Source organism: Octopus bimaculoides, chromosome 2 (genome assembly GCF_046866305.1).
Source record: "Octopus bimaculoides isolate indiv1 chromosome 2, ASM4686630v1, whole genome shotgun sequence".
NCBI lineage: Eukaryota > Metazoa > Mollusca > Cephalopoda > Octopoda > Octopodidae > Octopus > Octopus bimaculoides.
Window position 1 is genome coordinate 35282607 of NC_142929.1, and position 7779 is coordinate 35290385.

A 7779-nucleotide genomic window follows, 5' to 3' on the forward strand; every position below is an offset into this window, starting at 1 on the left:
GTCTTCAACCAGTGAAAACGTGCACGTGATTCTATCCATTATAAAGATTAAAATTCAAAAGTCTTAGTTTTGGCGCGCTGAATCCAGAAAATATCTCTGCAGAAAATAATTTCTGCTTTGAATTTACCAACTTGGAAGTATTGATTTTGAAACTATAGTCTGCAGATAATCGAGGTATGTACAATTTTCACTGGTCTAGCCCGCCTGTTTTTGCTCCGCTGAATCCGTATATATATATATATATATATATATATATATATATATATATATATATATATATATATATATATATATATGTATATATATATATATATATATATATATATATATATATATATATATATATATATATATATATATATATATATATAAAAGATAATAAGAGTGAAAAAACTACATCCAACCACGTGATTTCACATACCAACTTTCTCACCTATATATATATATATATATATATATATATATATATATATATATATATATATATTATTTTGTTTTATTTGTTTCGGTCAAACAAATTGACCTGAGGTCTTATTCTTTGTAAGCCTAGTACTTATTCTATCGGTCTCTATTGTTGAACCGCTAGGTTACAGAGACATAAACACACCAGCATCAGCTGTCAAGCGATGGTGGGGGACAAACACACACACGCACACGCATATACGACTGGAATCTTTCACATTCCCTCTACCAAATCTCCCAATAAGATCGGCCCGAGGCTATAGTAGAAAACACCTGCCCAATATGCCACGCAGTGGGACTGAACCCAGAACCATGTGGTGTGTAATCAAGCTACATACCACACAGCCACTCCTTCATATGAAGGCAGGTGGTTTTGTAGTAAGGGTGTTCGGCTCACGACCGTAAGATCGCGCGTTCGATTCCGAGCGGCGTGTTGTGGTCTTCAACAAGACACTTTATCTCACGTTACTTTAGTCCACTCAGCTGATGACAAAAAATTGGTTGTATTTGTAATTCATAGTCTCACTGAGAACTACGTTTACGGTACACGTAGCAGGGGAGTGCTGAGCCACTTGTAGTCTAATTTAACGAGCAGGGTGTTCCGTTGATCTGATCAAATGGAACAGCTGTACACACATATATATATATATATATATATATATATATATATATATATATATATATATATATATATATATATATATATATATATATGTATATATATGTGTGTGTGTGTGTGTATAGGGAGAATTCACAAAAAAACAAAAGACGAAGGTAGGTGGTGTAGACAACAAACAGATGTAGTAGTTTGACGCTCGGGAAGTGAAAAAGTCTTTAACGTTTCGATCCTACGCTCTTCCACAGGAAGGAACACAGAAAGAAACAAGGAGAGAAAATAAAGAATTTGTAGTGGCTAACGATCTATCATGGCGAATGCCGACCAGAAGGGTCACATTAGGAAGAAGGGGAGATAATAAAATAGTAGTGATCCCAAAACAAAGATGCGCGTGCGTGTGTATAAGAGAGTATATATGTGCGTGTGGAAGGGAGCTGATGACCTTGACATGTGCGTCTGTGTATGTGTAGGTGTGAAGATGTGGGGCTAGGAAGTGGTCAGTGCTACTGTGTGCGTGGTGGTGTGATGTGATGTGTTGTGTGGTATGGTGGTGTATGGTGTAGTGGTGTGTGGTGTAGTGTGATATATACATATATATATATATATATATATATATATATATATATATATATCTGCGTGTGTGTGTGTGTGTGTGTGTGTATGCACACATATATGTATATGTTTGTACACAAATATGGCAGCAGCACAATGAATGAAACAAGTAAAACATAATACATACATGTTCCAGTCTGCGACCATGCTGGTGCATTGCTTGAAGAGTTTGGTCAAACAAAGCTACCCTGAACATTTTTTTTTTATAGTCTGGTACCTTATTCTATTCGATTTTGCCGTACCGCTAGGTTACGGGTTCATAAACAAACCAACACCGGTTGTCAATCTGTGGTGGGGTTCAAACGTAAACTCAAATATACACATATACATACATACAAATACATATATGTATGCATGTATGTCTATATGTATATCGGAATGAAAACACTCGTACACATACCACACACATGATATATATGTGGAGGGTGTGTGCGCTTGTGTTTGAGCGTATATATATTATATATATGCTCAAGGAAATTTGGAAGAAATGATCCGATAACTACATAAGATAATCAAACTGAAGAAAGGAAATTATAAACAATGGCTGCTATCTGCATTGACTCCGCTATATTACAATTTCCGCGTCGCCAATTCGTAAGCAGCACACTGTTGCAATATATAGCAGCCATTAGAGCCGTGAATAATATTTTATTACCTATCAGATACTTCCAGTTTACTGTGCATGCTTCTGCCTGCTTGCATCGCTGAGAACAAACATTATTCTAGACGATTAGGCAGCAAGACAAAGTGAAGCTGTGCAAAATTTTGATAGGAAAACATACACCTTATCCAAGTATAGTATGTGTGTGTGTGCGTGTGCGTGCGTGCGTGCATGCGTGTGTCTGTTACTATGTGTTACCATATAGATATATGTGTGTGTGTGTGTGTGTGTGTGTGCTTTTATGTTGCTGTATAGTCATATAGAATTGTATATATCATTGCATGCACATATTGAAATAAAGCCACTCACAAATATATACCAAATGATGCACATTTCCGATGTAGGCTCACCATATTTATCTATCGATATATGTTATGTATATTTGTATATGTGTGGCTGTAGCAGTACACTCTGCTTACAGTGTCTCTTTCACTTGAATATAAGAACTGAATATTTATTGCTTTCGCTTCAGCATTTCATGCTCTGCCATTTTGGGGCAAGCAAACTGTTCTAGTGATAAACGCGAAGAAAAACTCAAATACTCAATTTGTAAGAACATACCTACATAAACACATGCATACATATATTTGGAGCCTTCTATCTTTGTTGTAAACCAGCTCCTTCCTAAAAGGAGGAACTTAAATAATTAAAACCAGAGAACATATATGTGTGTGTGTGTGTTCTTTTCTGTTATACACACACACAGACACACACACATATATAGTTCATGAAGGTGTTTTTATGATTGAAATGTGACTTGAACTGAAGTGTTTTACTAATTCTCGTGAAGTTTGCTTTCGATTTTCCTCAACTACGGTTTAGAAGCTCAATATTGACAGAACTTGGTCGTCCAGATCGAGGGGATCGTATGAAAGAAGCATTCCAGAGTGAAACTGGTGAAGCCAACATTGGCATGATTGGAAACTTTGAGCTTCATTCCCATAGACGGAACCGATATTTCTTGCTGCTTCCATTGCTGAAGAGCCTCTTTTGAATTTGCACAGCCAGCAGTGTTTGATAGGAATCTGATGAAAACTAATTTTAAATGGGTAAAATCGATACGAGTTTAACCACTATGGTACAAATTAAACTGCAAAGAAATAAATAAAAATGCCATTAGAATGTAAAAACTTAGCTTATTTTAACTGCACGTTTTGCAAAAGTACCCTCAAAGTGATCATACCAAAAATGCGTCAGGACTTTAGTTCCAACCTTAATACATACAAATCATAAGAAGCCAAAAGTTAAATGAAGGGTACATCCCCGGGAAACAAAAAAGCCACTATATTACATGAGAGCTGCATTCACAAATAAACATGACATAAATGTATTTATAGTGTGAGAAAGTAAATCCGAACCTAGCATTACTTCAGCTTATGGCGAAAACTATCAATTCAATGTTCACTCTCATCTGACAAAATATCTTGCGTTATTTAATTCCGACTCTACAAACGGAGTTCAAATTCAGCTTTGTATCATTATAAGATAATGAAAATCAAGTATAGTGGATTGCGATATAGTCGATGAGAACACTTTCTACCAAAACGTATGGCCTTTTGTTTATGTTTGAAATGAGTTTATGTATTTTGCTTACATAAAGATTGGTGGATGACAAAATCGATGAAGCAGCGAACAAAATTCTTAAAGGATTTTTGCTTTGTACATTTACGAGGAGGTGCTGAAAATTTTCTGGCTATGGGTAAAGAAAAATACAGGCGAATCAATTGATTTTATTCAACATATTCCCCTCTCAGATGCACACATTTATTACAGCTCCCTTTCGGCTTTTCTAAGCCCTGTAATGGAACTCGGAAGGTTGGGTCTCCAGACAGGCCTTTCACGACACCTTTAAAGCGAACTTTTCAGCACCCACTCGTATATTATGAATACAAAATTTGTCACGATCGACTTGCCTTTTCTTTCATCTGGAGTCGATGCAAGAAGAACCAGTAATTCTGATGCTGTGCGTTTATTCGATTCACTATACTTCTGCTCTTTATATTTGTTATTCTATATGTCAGCTCTGATTAAGGAAGCCTCTGGTGGAAGACTCTCCAGCCATGACTGCTTCGTCTTTTTACATGTCTTGGAGTAGATGTGTACATCCTTCTTTAGAGCTGCTATAGCTTGATTTGAGGGAATTTGATAGCTATTTCTAATAGGTGAAGCAACTGCATAGAGTCTTCCATCAGAAGTAGTGGCAGCAGCAGCAGCAGCAGCAGCAGCAGTAGCAGTAGCAGCAGCAGCAGCAGCAGCAGCAGTAGTAGTAGTAGTAGTAGTAGTAGTAGTAGTAGTAGTAGTAAGAGCTGGAAGAGGCGGAAGAAGAGAAGAGGAAGCGGAGGCGGTGGAGGAGGAGGAATGGGAGAAGGCTCAGTTGATAAAATATTCAGCAGAAGCACTAAGTTCACCAAGATATTCAAGAACACTGGCAACAATGACAACAGCAGCAAGAACAACAAAAGCAGCAAAGCAACAACAACAACAACAACAACAACAGCAACAGCAACAGCAACAACTGTTTTCAAAATAAAACCAAAAGTTTACAGTACGAAATTTGATATAAAAGCAAAACAGAAGTCATGTGAAAATGTTTAGAATTATACACCTGCAAAAGTTATCCAACATCTAACTCTATCCGACCTCAAGGAAAGAGAGGAAAAAAAAGTGGCATCCACCGCAGTAAACTTGCTGTATTGGAGATCATTAGTGCCAGATGGTGTTATGAAGAGAAGTCTATCCACATTCCCGCTTCTGAGTGACGATTATGTGTAGCAGCTTAGAAGAAAGCGGAAAAGAAAATTAAAACGAAAGAGGAAAAAAAAAAATTCATTGAAAGTTTTGTAACACTAAGTCGATCTATTGTGGAGATAAGAAGTCATTTCTTAAGCGGGGAAAAACACGATATAATAAATAAGTATATACATAAATAAGTAAATAAAGTAGTTATACATAACTATTTCGTTATAAGATAAAGTTTAAACACTTTGGGTGCACGAAAGTTGAGAAGCTGTGAAACTAAGCCGGTGGGTCAAAGTTGTTTCCCATTTGGCATACACTGTAATACAAAGCCGTATTAATTAATTTGTTGCGCAAATGTCACAAACTTTTGTCCAGAATATGGCTTCTAAATCAAACATTAAACTTAAGTAAATAAATAAAGTGTTATTTGTTTCGTTACAACTGTTAAATATTTGCTGTTGTTGTTTTTTAACCCTTGGTAAGCTCTACATGAGTAGACCTACGATAAAAAAAAAGTCGTTCCAGCCTCGACTATCTTGTTCTTTTCTCGGCTATTGGGTTTCTATGACTATGTTATTCATTCGGTCCTTACATTTTAAAAAGATGTATAGGTATAACTTGAGGTAGATTTGACATCTATTTTTAACATGTGAAGCGACCACTTACATCAGTGGTTCTCAACCGGGGTCCATATGGCCCTTGGTGGGGGTGGGGGGTCTATATATAATATTGCTAAAATTTATGTGCAATAAACTGGTTATATTTCTAAAATACACAAAATATTTAAACATTTCTTTAGATAATTTCTAATAATATTTAATCAATAAAAATATGATTGGACTTTTTAGACATCAAATGGCCAAAAGGGTCCCTATCTGCCGAGTAAAACTAGAATCAAAGGAGGCCATAAGTAAAAAAAATGGCTAAGGAGCACTGACTTAGATGTTCTATCATCGGTTCATTTACGTTGGTTTTTTACTTCTGTTAGCTGGTATCATTGTATGGCCATGGCTTTCCTCATTTAATCGACTTTAGCATGGACATTATATTTCTATGAAATCTTTGCTCTTCGCCAAGATGAATGCAACATCGTAGACTACAAACGAGTAGAGCTGGATCTCACTGTACTTGCCTACGCAGTCTTTTGCCAGGCTTTACTCTATGAAAATCTGGACAACATTTACCTATCTATTGATATAGATTTTAAAATATGTACATGCGTGTAAGTGAAGAAATCTACACTGCTTATGGTAATTCTTTGATTATTATTTGAAACTAAATGGCTGCTATTTCTTCATAATGTGATCTCTAGTGAATAAGTAGCGTGTATCGCACATAAAATGAACACAGTCCGAGGTCTACCATGGAATAGGAGCTACAAGATTATAGAGCAAAACTACAGATGTGTGACACCATCACCGCAAATTCCACCACCGACTTCGTTTCTTTATAACTTTCTGAAAAATGCATATTTTTTAATGAAAATTTCTAGAAATATATTTGCAGTGAGTGTATAAGGAAATACATTTCTAGTGAGTGTATAAGGAAAGTGAGTATATAAGAAAATATGGAAGGACGCAGGAAGACGACGAAAGATTAGAAACCAGAGCGAATGCTGGTGTGTGGAGATAGTGAAGAAAGGAAGAAAGGGTGTATAGATACATGTCCTTACGTCTTGAAGCAGGAATATAAGTGATTAGCGCACGTGATTGTTACTGTGGCATATGCATGTGTTTGGATGTGTGAAAAATGAACGTCTTACTGAAATTTACTACAGGCATGGCTGTGTGGTAAGAAGTTTATTTCCCAACCACATGGTTCCATTTTCAGTACTACCGCATAGGAACTTGGGCAAATGTCTTCTATCGGAGCCTCGGACGGAGTAAAGCCTTGTGAGTGGATCTGGAAGACGGAAACTGTTTGTGTGTGCGTGTGTGTCTTTGGGTCAGGTTTTGTCCCCCATCACCGCTTGACAACTGGTGTTGATGTGTCTTTGTGTCCGGTTGGCAAAAAAGACCGATAGAATAAGGATCAGGCGTAAAAACATAAGTACACGAGACGATTCTTCGGCTAAAATCCTTTAAGGCGGTGACCCTAGCATGCCCAAAATCTAACGATTAAAACAAGTAAGGGATAAAAATTAAACACGGTTCAGATGGTGTAGATTATGATAATATCCGTATTGATGTGAAAAAATTAAATTTGTGATGATAATTTAAACGTCTCGCGTTCGTTTGCTTACATGTTTTCACGAGACGTGTGCAATATGCTCCTCACTATACCACAATGTTTTTCCCATCACATTCCGATATAATTGTAATCTACATCGTCGGAAGCGTATTTACCATTTTCATTTTACTTGTTTCAGTTATTAGACTGCGGCTATGCTGGGGCCGCCTTGAAGAATTCTTAGTCGAATGAATCGAACCCAGTACTTTTGTTTTTTGTTAAACCTGGTAATTATTCTATCGGACTCTCTACCGAACCGCTAATTTACGGAGACGTAAAAACATCAACACCGGTTGCCAAGCGGTGGTAAGGTAGAAACACAGAAACCTATAGTAGAAGACACTTGCCGCGTGCCACGCAGTGAGACTTAACCCAGAACCATATGGTTGAGAAGCAAGCTTCTTACTGCAGAAAATTTTATCAAGATATACACATTTTTTAGAAAATCGGGGAAGAATGG